This window comes from Triticum dicoccoides, chromosome 4B (genome assembly GCF_002162155.2).
Source record: "Triticum dicoccoides isolate Atlit2015 ecotype Zavitan chromosome 4B, WEW_v2.0, whole genome shotgun sequence".
In the NCBI taxonomy this organism is placed as follows: Eukaryota; Viridiplantae; Streptophyta; class Magnoliopsida; order Poales; family Poaceae; genus Triticum; species Triticum dicoccoides.
This window is the reverse complement of record NC_041387.1, coordinates 523,252,490-523,265,446: the sequence shown is the minus strand read 5'-3', so window position 1 is coordinate 523,265,446 and position 12,957 is coordinate 523,252,490. Positions and strand designations below refer to the sequence as shown.

Below are 12,957 nucleotides of genomic sequence, written 5' to 3'. Positions count from 1 at the left end.
GGAGGGTGTGGGGCGCCCCCCCTACTGGGCACGCCCCCTGTCTCCTAGGCCCTCTGGTGGCCCTCCGGTGCCCATCTTCCGCTATATGAAGGCTTTTACCCTGGAAAAAAAATCATAAGCAAGCTTACGGGACGAAACTCCGCCGCCACGAGGCAGAACCTTGGCGGAACCAATCTAGGGCTCCGGCGGAGCTGTTCTGCTGGGGAAACTTCCCTCCGGGTGGGGGAAATCATCACCGTTGTCATCACAACGATCCTCTCATCGGGAGGGGATCAATCTCCATCAACATATTCACCAGCACCATCTCCTCTCAAAACCCTAGTTCATCTCTTGTATCCAATCTTGTACCAAAACCACAAATTGGTACATGTGGGTTGCTAGTAGTGTTGATTACTCCCTGTAGTTGATGCTAATTGGTTTACTTGGTGGAAGATCATATTTTCAGATCCTTAATGCATATTAATACTCCTCTGATCATGAACATGAATATGCTTTGTGAGTAGTTACGTTTGTTCCTGAGGACATGGGTGAAGTCTTGCTATTAGTAGTCATGTGAATTTGGTATTCGTTCGATATTTTGATGAGATCTATGTTGTCTCTCCTCTAGTGGTGTTATGTGAACGTCGACTACATGACACTTCACCATTATTTGGGCCTAGAGGAAGGCATTGGGAAGTAATAAGTAGATTATGGGTTGCTAGAGTGACAGAAGCTTAAACCCTAGTTTATGCGTTGCTTCGTAAGGGGCTGATAGATCCACTAGTTTCATGCTATGGTTAGGTTTACCTTAATACTTCTTTTGTAGTTGCGGATGCTTGCAATAGGGGTTAATCATAAGGGGGATGCTTGTCCAAGAAAGGGCAGTACCCAAGCACCGGTCCACCCACATATCAAACTATCAAAGTACCAAACGCGAATCATATGAGCGTGATGAAACTAGCTTGACGATATTTCCCATGTGTCCTCGGGAGCACTTTTCTCATTATAAGAAATTGTCCAGGCTTGTCCTTTGCTACAAAAAGGATTGGGCCACCTTGCTGCACTTTATTTACTTTCATTGCTTGTTACCCGTTACAAATTATCTTATCACAAAACTATCTATTACCTACAATTTCAGTGCTTGCAGAGAATACCTTACTAAATACCGCTTGTCATTTCCTTCTGCTCCTCGTTGGGTTCGACACTCTTACTTATCAAAAGGACTACGATAGATCCCCTATACTTGTGGGTCATCACATGGTTTCTTGGTTTATGTCATTGCGGAGGTGATTGGGTTAGACTGCAACAGACGGGAAAAATGGAAAGTGTCAATTAAATTGCGGTATCCTGGATGCGAAGGTGCATGAGATTTCTTGGTTTGTTGTTAGTTGTTGTTGTTTGCCGTATGGTCTCTTAGTTGGTTTTACGTGCATTTTCAGAGATTGTTGTTCAAGGGCCTTTGCCAAAGGATTGGCAAGGTTTCTCAGTGAAGTTTGTTGAGTCCCTTAAAGGTACTTATTAACTAGGCCTTTGTTGTTTTGGTTATGTGATTATTGTTTTCCTTTTACCCTTGGTTTGTGGCTGATAGTTTTCTATTTTGGTGCCCGTTTAGCTTGCTATGCAGATAGGTCGTACTACGACCCTCCGGATTTCTTGTCCCAATACTGTGGTGCCTTCTTTTGGTTTGCTAAGTGTTCAAAGTCTAGGTCATCCTGGACACAACGTAAGATGGTTTATAATCATTGTTGTAAAGGCGCTAAGGTATATATTCCTCCCTTTAAGGATCCCCAGCCTATCTCCGGGAGCTCCTTCGATTCGATGGTACTTCTCGTGCTAAAAAATTCATCCGGACTATACGTGAGTACAACTGTATGTTCGCTTTCACTTTGATGGGTGCTACTATTGAACGCTCATTTGGTGGCAGTCGTGGACCTAAGATTTTAAGATCAGTGGGCAAGCGTCTCATCGTATTGGTTCATTGGTGACTAGCGGTGATGATACCCCTAAGTTTGCTGAGTTGTATGTACATGACCCAGCTAATGAGATTAGTCATAGGATGAATGCCTTAAATCCAGATGATAAGCCTATTGGGGGTGTGGATGGGAGTATTGTGGTTGGTCTTAGAGACATGCTTAATGAGTTTAACCCATTGGTACAGACCTTTCGGGAGGCGAGTAAGATGATAGAGGATCGTGGTGATGAACCCATCGAGGAGGCAATAGTCCACAGTTTAGTTTGCCTACAACCACTGGTCTTGCTACTTTAGTTGTCGGTGGTGGCTTCACGTTAGAGGCATCTTCTCGGGATATTGTTGTTTGCAGTCGTTCCGACGGTTTGCAGCAGATATCTTCTCTGAACACTACATTCATGGCTCTACAATACCCATTGCTTTTCCCTTATGGAGAGAGAGGGTCCAGGTGGATGTTCCTCACTTGATTGTTCCTAAAGAAGGTGATGACGATGGACCTATAGATCCTAATCCTGCACCTGGAAGTCCGACCATTGAGGCGTCCTCTTCATACCCTTTTGTGGGTGGTGATGCTTCCACAAATAGTCGGAATAGTATGACCATGCAGGATTACTATCATTTTATGTGCCATTACAAGGGTGATCAGCCCAATCCATATATATGTTATGGTCTCCTCTCCTCTCAGTCAGTTGTTGATGCACGTGCGTGCATCGATGAAAGTAGACTGTGGTATATCATAAGAAATTAGGACATGCTTAGATCAGAGCACATGCAAGGTATTACTGATGCGGTAGGTGGTGGGTGTGTTGATGGTGATGCTCTTGGGAAGAGGACCATTGTACCTTCCAGTCACATAGGCGGCTGTCGTTACTTCCATGAAAATTTCCATGATGGCCTTGCCGTTTGTCGGGTGCATGGTGCGCCTGACATATTTACCACTTTCACTTGCAATCCCAAGTGGCCTGAGATCACAAGTGCATTCGAACTAGGTCAGATGCCTTCTGATAGGGCGGATATTGTTGTTAGGGTCTATCACATGAAGCTCACTGAGTACTTGGACGAGATTAAGCCAGGCCGGGCTTTTGGCCCCATTACGGTTGGTATTGTGACTGTTGTGCTCTGTGTGTGGTCGTTGTTTTTTTAATGATGTTTTACTTCTATTGGCTGGGCTGTCTAATTGAGATTTTATGTCCTTTTTTCAGTGTTGTATACCGTTGAGTTCCAGAAGCGGGGACTGCCTCACGCGCATATACTTGTCTGGCGGAGAGGGGGTAACGGTGAGATTGGTGTTGAAAATATTAATTCATTAATATCTGCTGAAATACCTGATGCATTGCTTGATCCTCTAGGATATGCTTTAGTTTCTGAGTTTATGATGCACGGTCCGTGTGGTGAAATGAATGATAAATGTGTCTGCATGAAAAAGGGTGTTTGTTCCAAATATTTCCCAAAAGATTTTAGAGATACCACTGTCATTGATGATAATGGGTTTGCCTTATATCAACGTCGTGACGACGGTCGAAGGGTCTATAAAAATGGTCATTACCTTGACAATAGGCATGTTGTTCCTTATAATATGGCGATGCTCAAGAAATTTCAGGGACATATAAATGCAGAGTGGTGTAATAAGATACAGGTGGTGAAATATTTCCTTAAGTATGTCACCAAAGGTGCTGACTACTCTAAGGTTATGTTAGAAAGGCTAAAAACATTGACTAAATCTAGTTGTCGTACAGTAGATGAGGTTCAGGAGTATCTGATATGTCGGTATATATGTGAGTAGGATGCATTGTGGCGCATATTTGGGTTTGAAATACACTTTACAATGCCGTCGGTTCAAAGGCTGACCGTTCATATGCCTGGCATGAATACTGTCTACTATCATGCTGGTGCTGACCTCACGAAAATTGTTGATTCTGACTTCTTGCGAAAGACTATGCTTACCGAATGGTTTGTTGCGAATGAGATGTTCGAAGATGCCCGCTCATTAACTTATTGGGAATTTCCAACTTCTTGGACCTGGGACGCTAAAAGTAGGTCATGGCATCCAGGGGTGGGGGTGAAAAGATTGGCCGTGTGTATTATGTACATCCTTTGAGTAGTGATGATTATATTTATAAAACTTGTCATTATTATGATTACCCTTTTTCTGAACATTACTCTTTTAATGTGAAAACAATTTATAGTATTCAAGTCTTTTATGATACTCCCACTATTCCGAATGAGAAGAATTTTGCTTATGTGGAGAGTAGTAAATTTCCTATGCTTGTAGATCATGAAAAGAATGATTTAGGTGTTGTTTATATTGTTGAATTCATTCATGATGCTACTGAACATTATTATGAGGGAGAAACATATGCTTGTAGGAATTGCAATAATATCAAGTTTCCTCTCTATGTGCTTAAAGTCTTGAAGCTATGCTTGTTTTACCTTGCTATGCTAGTTGATTATTGTTCCCATAAGTTGTTTGCTCACAAAATCCCTATGCATAGGAAGTGAGTTAGACTTAAATGTGCTAGTCATATTCTTCATGATGCTCCCGTTATGTTTCAATTTTTATCTTTTATGTGAGCATCATTGCCATCATCATGCCTAGCTAGAAAGGCATTAAAGAAAAGTGCTTGTTGGGAGACAACCCAATATTTACCCCTACTGTTTTTGTGTGTCCACATGATTATGCTACTGTAGTAATCATGTTTTATAGATTTTGTTTCCATAAAGTGCCAAGTAAGACCTTTAGGATTGCTTACGGTGATAGTTGTGTTGATCCTGCTGAAAATGAGAAACTTTTGCACCCAGTAAATTAGTTTTGGTAATTCACAGAAACGTACTTCTGATCTGATTCTTTTTGCTCTCGATTGGTACATAAATTTCTTAGGACTTCCTAATTTGGTCGGATTGTTTGGAGTTCGGAAGTATACGTTTGATACACATTACTACAGACTATTCTGTTTTTGACAGATTCTGTTTTCTATGTGTTGTTTGTTTATTTTGATGAATCTATTAGTAGTATCGGAGGGTATGAACCATAGAGAAGTTGGAATAAAGTAGATATTACACCAATATGAATTTAGAATGAGTTCATTACAGTACCTAAGTGGTGGTTTTATTTTCTTATACTAACGGAGCTTATGAGTTTTCTGTTGAGTTTTGTGTTGTGAAGTTTCAATTTTTGGGTAAAGATTCGATGGACTATGGAATAAGGAGTGGCAAGAGCCTAAGCTTGGGGATGCCCCGGAAGGCATCCCCTCTTTCGTCTTCGTCTATCGGTAACTTTACTTGGAGCTATATTTTTATTCACCACATGATATGTGTTTTGCTTGGAGCGTCATTTTCTCTTGTTAGTATTTGCTTGTTGTTATTTAGAATAATATTTTGCATCTTTAGTTTCAATAAAAATGTCAAGGATAGCCTTTACCTTGCTTATTTTGCTAGTATACATGTTGCTGTTTGAAAACAGAAAGTTTACCTCTGTTGCAAAAATTCCCTAGAAAAGTCAGAGAATGATATAATGTTGAAACCTTTTGCATAATGAGCTCTGATAAATCTTCTACAGTAAGGTATTTTTCTCATAATTTTTGGAGTTAGGGAAACATGATGACTTTTACATTCTTTACAGACTATACTGTTTTGACATATTGCTGTTATGCTTGCATTGTTTGTATATGCTTGCTTGTTTAATGATTCTATTTGAGGATAGGAGTATTAAATATGCAGAGGCATTTAGTATGAAATGTTGAATAATAATTTTAGTGATTTGTTAGAGTAGAAAATGATAAGGTTTTGCATTGGTTTATACTAACCTATCTCACGAGTTTTTGTTGAGTTTGGTGTGGATGAAGCTTTTGATAAAAAGAAGAAACCATGATATGAGAGGAATTAAGGAGACACAAAGTCAAGCTTGGGGATGCCCAAGGCACCCCAAGATAATATTTCAAGAAGTCTCAAGCATCTAAGCTTGGGGATGCCCCGGTAGGCATCCCACCTTTCTTCTTCAACAACTATCAGTTAGTATCGGTTGAACCTAAGTTTTTGCTTCTTCACATGAGTTGTGCTATCCTTGCATTATCATTTATTTTGCTTTGCTTGCTGTTTGAATAAAGTACTTAAGATCTGAAATTCTTATATGAGAGAGAGTCTTCACATAGTTACATAATTATTTAGCTACTCATTGATCTTCACTTATATCTTTTTGGAGTAGTTTGTCATTTACTCGTGTGATTCACTTATATCCTATGAGTAAATGGTTGAATGAGTTGAATGTCATAAATCTGAAATTATATATGTTTCATTTGCTTATCCCATGGGGAGTAATGACTTCACATCTAAGAAGTAGAGGTTGTAGCAAGCATTGTATTGGTCATTTGAACAATTCATGAAAGAATATTGAAGGAAGAGAGATTTCACATATAAATATACTATCCTAGACATCTTTTATAATTGTGAGCACTCATTAAGTATGACATGCTAAAGAGTTGATGTTGGACAAGGAAGACAACATAATGGGTTATGTTTTCTCACATCTCAGTTAAAGTATATTGTCATAGATCATTCAAACATGTTGAACTTGCCTTTCCCCCTCATGCTAGCCAAAATTCCTTGCACCAAGTAGAGATACTACTTGTGCTTCCAAATATCCTTAAACCCAGTTTTTGCCATCAGTGTCCACCATGCCTACCTATATGCGGTATTTACCTGTCGTTCCAAGTAAATTTGCATGTGCCAAACTCTAAACCTTCAAATAATAATCTGTTTTGTATGCCCGAATCACTCATGTAGCGACTAGGGGCTGTCAGTATCTTCCATGCTAGGTGGGTTATTCTCAAGATGAGTGGACTCCGCTCATCATTCACGAGAAAAATGGCTGGTAACCGGGATGCACAGTCCCATGATCGAAAGATCAAAATCAAATCAAAAATAATTGCAAACAAAACTCCCCCAGGACTGTTGTTGGTATGGACGGTACCCCGTTGTTTCGGATGGCCGTGGAGTGTGATTGTTGGTGGAGGGGGAGTAAAATCTTTACCATTCTGTTTGGGAACCGCCTATAATGTATGTAGTATGGAAGATATTGGGAACTCTTGGTTGTTATGTTGACAATGAGATCATACCTCTCAAAATTATTTATCTCTATTTCAAAATCGAGCTCTGGCACCTCTGCAAATCCCTGCTTCCCTATGCGAAGGGCCTATCTTTTACTTTATGTCTTTTACTTTATGCAAGAGTCAAGGTGATCTTCACCTTTCCCTTTTTCATTTTATCCTTTGGCAAGCACCTCGTGTTGGAAAGATCCTGATATATATATCCAATTGGATGTAAGTTAGCATGAACTATTATTGTTGACATCACCCAAAGGTGAATACATTGGGAGGAAACACTATAAGCCCCTATCTTTCTTAATGTCCGATTAAAACTCCATAACCATAAGTATTGCGTGAGTGTTACAATTGCAGAAGACTATATGATAGTTGAGTATGTGGAGTTTGCTAAATCAAAGCTCTGACATAGACCCTTCCTGAAAATAAGATGAATTGTAATTGTTTGATGACTGAGAATGAAGTTTGATAGTTTTCAAGAAAGCTTATGGTCTATGCTTTAACATGAGAATAGCTTGTTACTTGATCTTGAGAAATTTTATGAGATGAACTACTGTTATGACGTATAATCATGGTAGAAAAGGTGATTGAAATTATCATTGATCAAACTTGTGCACCTACTAGCATCCACACTTCATAAATTCTTTCTTTTATCATTTACCTACTCGAGGACGAGCAGGAATTAAGCTTGGGGATACTGATACGTCTCCAAGGTATCTATAATTTATGAAGCATTCATGCTATTTATTTATCTGCTTTGAATGTTTATGGGCTTTATTATACATTTTTATATTATTTTTGGGACTAACCTATTAACCGGAGGCCCATCCCATATTGCTGTTTTCTTGCCTATTGCAGTGTTTCGAAGAAAAGGAATATCAAACGGAGTCCAAACGGAATGAAACTTTCGAGAAACTTATTTTTGGAACAGAAGCAATCTAGGGAACTTGGAGTGCAAGCCAGGGAAGCTTCAAGGAGGCCACGAGATAGGGGGACGCGCCCACCCCCCTGGGCGCGCCCTCCACTCTCGTGGGCCCCTCGTGGCTCCCCCGGCCGACTTCTTTCGCCTATATATTCCCATATACCCTAAAAACATCGAAGCGAACAATAGATCGGGAGTTCCGCCCCCGCAAGCCTCTGTAGCCACCAAAAACCTCTCAGGAGCCCGTTTCGGCATCCTGCCGGAGGGGGGATCCCTCACCGGTGGCCATCTTCATCATCCCGGCGCTCTCCATGACGAGGAGGGAGTAGTTCACCCTCGGGGCTGAGGGTATGTACCAGTAGCTATGTGTTTGATCTCTCTCCCTCGTGTTCTTGAGGTGATACAATCTTGATGTATCGCGAGCTTTGCTATTATAGTTGGATCTTATGATGTTTCTCCCCCTCTACTCTCTGGTAATGGATTGAGTTTTCCCTTTGAAGTTATCTTATCCGATTGAGTCTTTCAGGGTTTGAGAACACTTGATGTATGTCTTACCGTGCTTATCTGTGGTGACAATGGGATATTCACGTGATCCACTTGATGTATGTTTTGGTGATCAACTTGCGGGTTCCGCTCATGAACCTATGCATAGGGGTTGGCACACGTTTTTGTCTTGACTCTCCGGTAGAAACTTTGGGGCACTCTTTGAAGTACTTTGTGTTGGTTGAATAGATGAATCTGAGATTGTGTGATGCATATCGTATAATCATGCCCACGGATACTTGAGGTGACAATGGAGTATCTAGGTGACATTAGGGTTTTGGTTGATTTGTTTCTTAATGTGTTATTCTAGTATGAACTCTATGATAGATTGAACGGAAAGAATAGCTTCATGTTATTTTACTACGGACTCTTGAATAGATAGAACAGAAAGGATAATTTTGAGGTGGTTCCGTACCCTACCATAATCTCTTCGTTTGTTCTCCGCTATTAGTGGCTTTGGAGTGACTCTTTGTTGCATGTTGAGGGATAGTTATATGATCCAATTATGTTATTATTGTTGAGAGAACTTGCACTAGTGAAAGTATGAACCTTAGGCCTTGTTTCCTACCATTACAATACTGTTTACACTCACTTTTATCATTAGCTACCTTGCTGTTTTTATATTTTCAGATTACAAAAACCTATATCTACTATCCATATTGCGCTTGTATCACTATCTCCTTGCCGAACTAGTGCACCATACAATTTACCATTGTACTGGGTGTGTTGGGGACACAAGAGACTTTTTGTTATTTGGTTGCAGGGTTGTTTGAGAGAGACCATCTTCATCCTACGCCTCCCATGGATTGATAAACCTTAGGTCATCCACTTGAGGGAAATTTGCTACTGTCCTACAAACCTCTGCACTTGGAGGCCCAATAGCGTCTACAAGAAGAAGGTTGTGTAGTAGACATCATCATTCTCGCTTTAAGATACCTATTCTTCTTGAAGATAATACATAGTGTGATATTAAATGAGGCTCTAAGCTTTGTAAGTTGTTGATGGTATCTTCGCTTGTTATTTGGGACGAGGCGCTGATGACACACAGGAAATGCTTTGAGGCTGTAGATAGAACTTTGCGTGATGTCCTCTCTGTGGCTAATCCAGATCTTGCTGATATTCCGTTCGGTGGAGTAGTGATGGTCTTGGGTGGTGACCTTAGACAAATATTACCGGTCATTGAGGGAGGTACTAGGCCTCAGATCATTGACGCAGCAATCACGAATTCTCCGCTATTGCATTCTGTTAAAAAATTGTTGCTTTCTATTAACATACGCTTGGGTGTGCATGGCGCGGATACCCAGGCGCAGAAGGATGTTGCCTTATTTAGCAGATGGGTGCTAGATCTTGGGGAAGGGAAGTTGCCTGTCACAAGGCGAGGCGATGAGGTCGAGGCTTCTTGGATACATATATTGGATGACCTCTTGGTTTGTACGTCTGGTGATCCAATAGTTGCTATTGTTTCTTCTGTCTATGGTGGTTTTTTGCATAACTACATGAACTCTGGTTACTTTCAAGAGAGAGCCATTTTAGCCCCTACCAATGACCATGTTGAGGATATTAATGATCACATTCTTTCATTGGTTCCTAATGATAGCAGAGACTATTTGAGTGCTGATTCTATTGATGATTCTTCGGATTTTGTTAGGGACATAGATGTTTACTATCCAGTCGAGTACCTGAATGCAACTAAAATTATAAATTTCCCAAATCATAGGCTGACTCTTAAGGTTGGTGTTTCGATTATGCTTCTTAGAAACCTGATCCAGGAAAATGGTTTGTGTAATGGTACACGACTAATTGTAAAAGAATTAGGTGATCGGCTTATCGAAGCTGTCATTATGACTGGCTCACATGTGGGTGATACTATTTATATCCCCAGGATTGAATTATTGGCAAAGAAGGGAAATACACCCTTTGTGCTTAGACGTCGCCAGTTTCCCATTCGTGTGTGTTATGCCATGACAATTAATAAGAGCCAGGGACAGACCCTGTCTGCTGTTGGTATATATCTTAAGGGTCCTGTTTTTATGCACGGGCAGCTGTATGTGGCAGTGTCTCGTGTTACGTCGAGGGTTTCTTTGAAAATCATTATATTAGATGCTGATGGCAAATGCGGCTCTGAGACCAAGAACATTGTTTTTCCTGAGTTCTTCGGGCCATGGGGATGACTAAGGTTTGTGTATGATGGTAGTCTTCATTTTGGTAGGTTTTGGCATGCTTTTGTGAGTTGGGTGATATTTTGGGTGGTGACATATAGTGTTGGCTGAATAAATATGTCATCCCATGCGATGGGGGTGATATTTTGGATGTTTGCGTGTATTGGGATTGGCTTTATATATTCCGCGATTTGGTTTATGTCATAGAGATTTACTGAGTTTAACGGTGAAGTTGTGTTTTGGTGCTGATACTTTTGTTGTAGATGGCGATGACTGATCTGCAGGCTCTTGTTGTGGGGAACAAGAACCTGACCATCTGTGTGTATGTTTCGCGTTTGTAGCAGCATTGTGGATCCACTGATAATGGTCCTATCAAACACACTGACATGGTCCTTTTGGATGTGCAGGTACATGGCTTCTCTAGATACCGTGCCCTATGTTGTCTGTAATTTTCTCCTGCCTTTGCTTCTTGGTAATTGATGTTTGTTGTTTCTTGGCAGGTCTAATATCTATGCTGAGATTGGTGAGAAGCTTGTGCCTAAGTTCAATTGAGACAACCACATCCATGTTGTTTCTTGGCATGGGCAACCACATCTATGCTAATATTGGTGAGAAGCACGTGCTAATCCCCTTTTTTGTGACTTGCATTGATATATTGATATTTTTCTTATTTGACCCCACCAAAATATATCTCAGTGCGGCTATCTCTAATCTAAACATGGATGACTTTCAATAGCCTCTTAGTTTTCATGCATTTAGCAAGAGAATGCTACTTTGTTACTTGGTTTGATAAAATAACTATAACAAAGATATATAGATCTCGTGTCTTACTCAATGTGTTCTATTATGATGAAAGCCTTTTTCATTTGCCAGGCTCCTGAGCTCCTTTATAGGTCTCTTGCTGTGAAGCTTGTGGTTGGCATGACTTTCAAGGTCTGATATCCTCTAGCATGTAACCATTTTTGGAGGGATTCAAGTTTGAACTGACTAATTTCTTCCAGCATTCAGTTCTTGTGAGGGTGGAGTTGGAGCATGTGGGGCGTCAGAGAAGAGCCAGTTGCAGCATCCACGACCTCCTTGGGCATGGCCAATCCTGCCAGATTGACCAGGTTGCGAGGTTTGGTCAGTAGTGTGTGTGGTTAGTGGTTGGAGCACACTGAATTCAAGGAACAATGCCATTGTCAACCATGGATTCAGGTAGTTTCTGATTTTCTCTCCTGTTGTGGTGGCCCTATAGGTTACTATTTACATGATGCATTGGTCGCAGTTGGTGTCGTGCTTACGTGTCTACTATAATGCCTATGCTGCAACATGACATGTGTTAATGTAGTGTTTATTAAAGTTTGGTCAGCATGCTGAATAAGTCCAATGTCCATCTGTTTATATTTCTATACCTTATGTGATTAAACATGGGGTTTATCAGTGTGTAATAGATCCTGAGAGTTTTGTCCGGATAGGGAGAGACACTAAGGCAAAAGGCAAATGTACATGCTCCTTATTACTTATCATAAACATTTTCCTGGGAGTTCTTTTTTATTGTTTCTCATCTGAAATTGGATTCATAATGATGCCATTGTTGCATCTCATTTTGTAATAGTTATCTTATGATATTATGAGTCTAGGGGATTATAAGTGCCATCCAACTGTTCACTCTTATTGATCATGAGATGCATGTAGTGTTTGCCATAAGATTCTGCTACTCTTCTTGTAGCTAGCTGGAGCTGCCAAAATAATTGAAGTGAGCATGTTTTATATTAGAAAGAATTTAATTAAACCAAATGTATTTTGCCACCCTTGTGGTTGGACTAATATCGAAGCAATTGCCGTAAAAAATTTCCTGGCCACCAGATTATTATCCAACCATTTTTTGACACGAGTTTGAATCTTAAATGGTAGATGCTTTGTCCAGATTGAGATCCACCACTGATGACAGAAGTCTACTACCCTGCTCCTGTGAAGGTCACCGAAGGCCTGCGCCTCCCATCGTGGTATCCTCTCTTAGCTTGCACCTCTTCATGTGAGCTCATCCTCCCAATTTATTCTTACCACCGTTTGGGTTTCTTTTTCTAAAATTAAATCAAGTCTCAATGAATGAGATGGAAGCGTTGTTCAGGTTGAAATTTAGTTATATTATTCAATCAAGTCTCAAGGAATTTTCTTTGCAGTGTGCATGAATTGCCCCTCATGTACAAATTGTTATGTCTTATGGAATCTTTTTGGTTGTCGTAGTTGTCATATCATTGGTGCAGTTTTAGTTACGTTTTCTGGTCCCATGTATATCCAAATCGA

The 12,957-nt window shown here is 40.4% G+C and overlaps 1 long non-coding RNA gene across 1 annotated transcript; it reads left to right on the top strand.

The window, feature by feature from the left end:
• Window positions 1-1,701: 1,701 nt before the first annotated feature.
• Window positions 1,702-11,071, top strand: LOC119293817. Its single transcript, XR_005143226.1, has 3 exons — window positions 1,702-1,740; window positions 3,151-3,225; window positions 10,932-11,071. It is a non-coding gene; the product is annotated as an uncharacterized LOC119293817 (long non-coding RNA).
• Window positions 11,072-12,957: the final 1,886 nt, after the last annotated feature.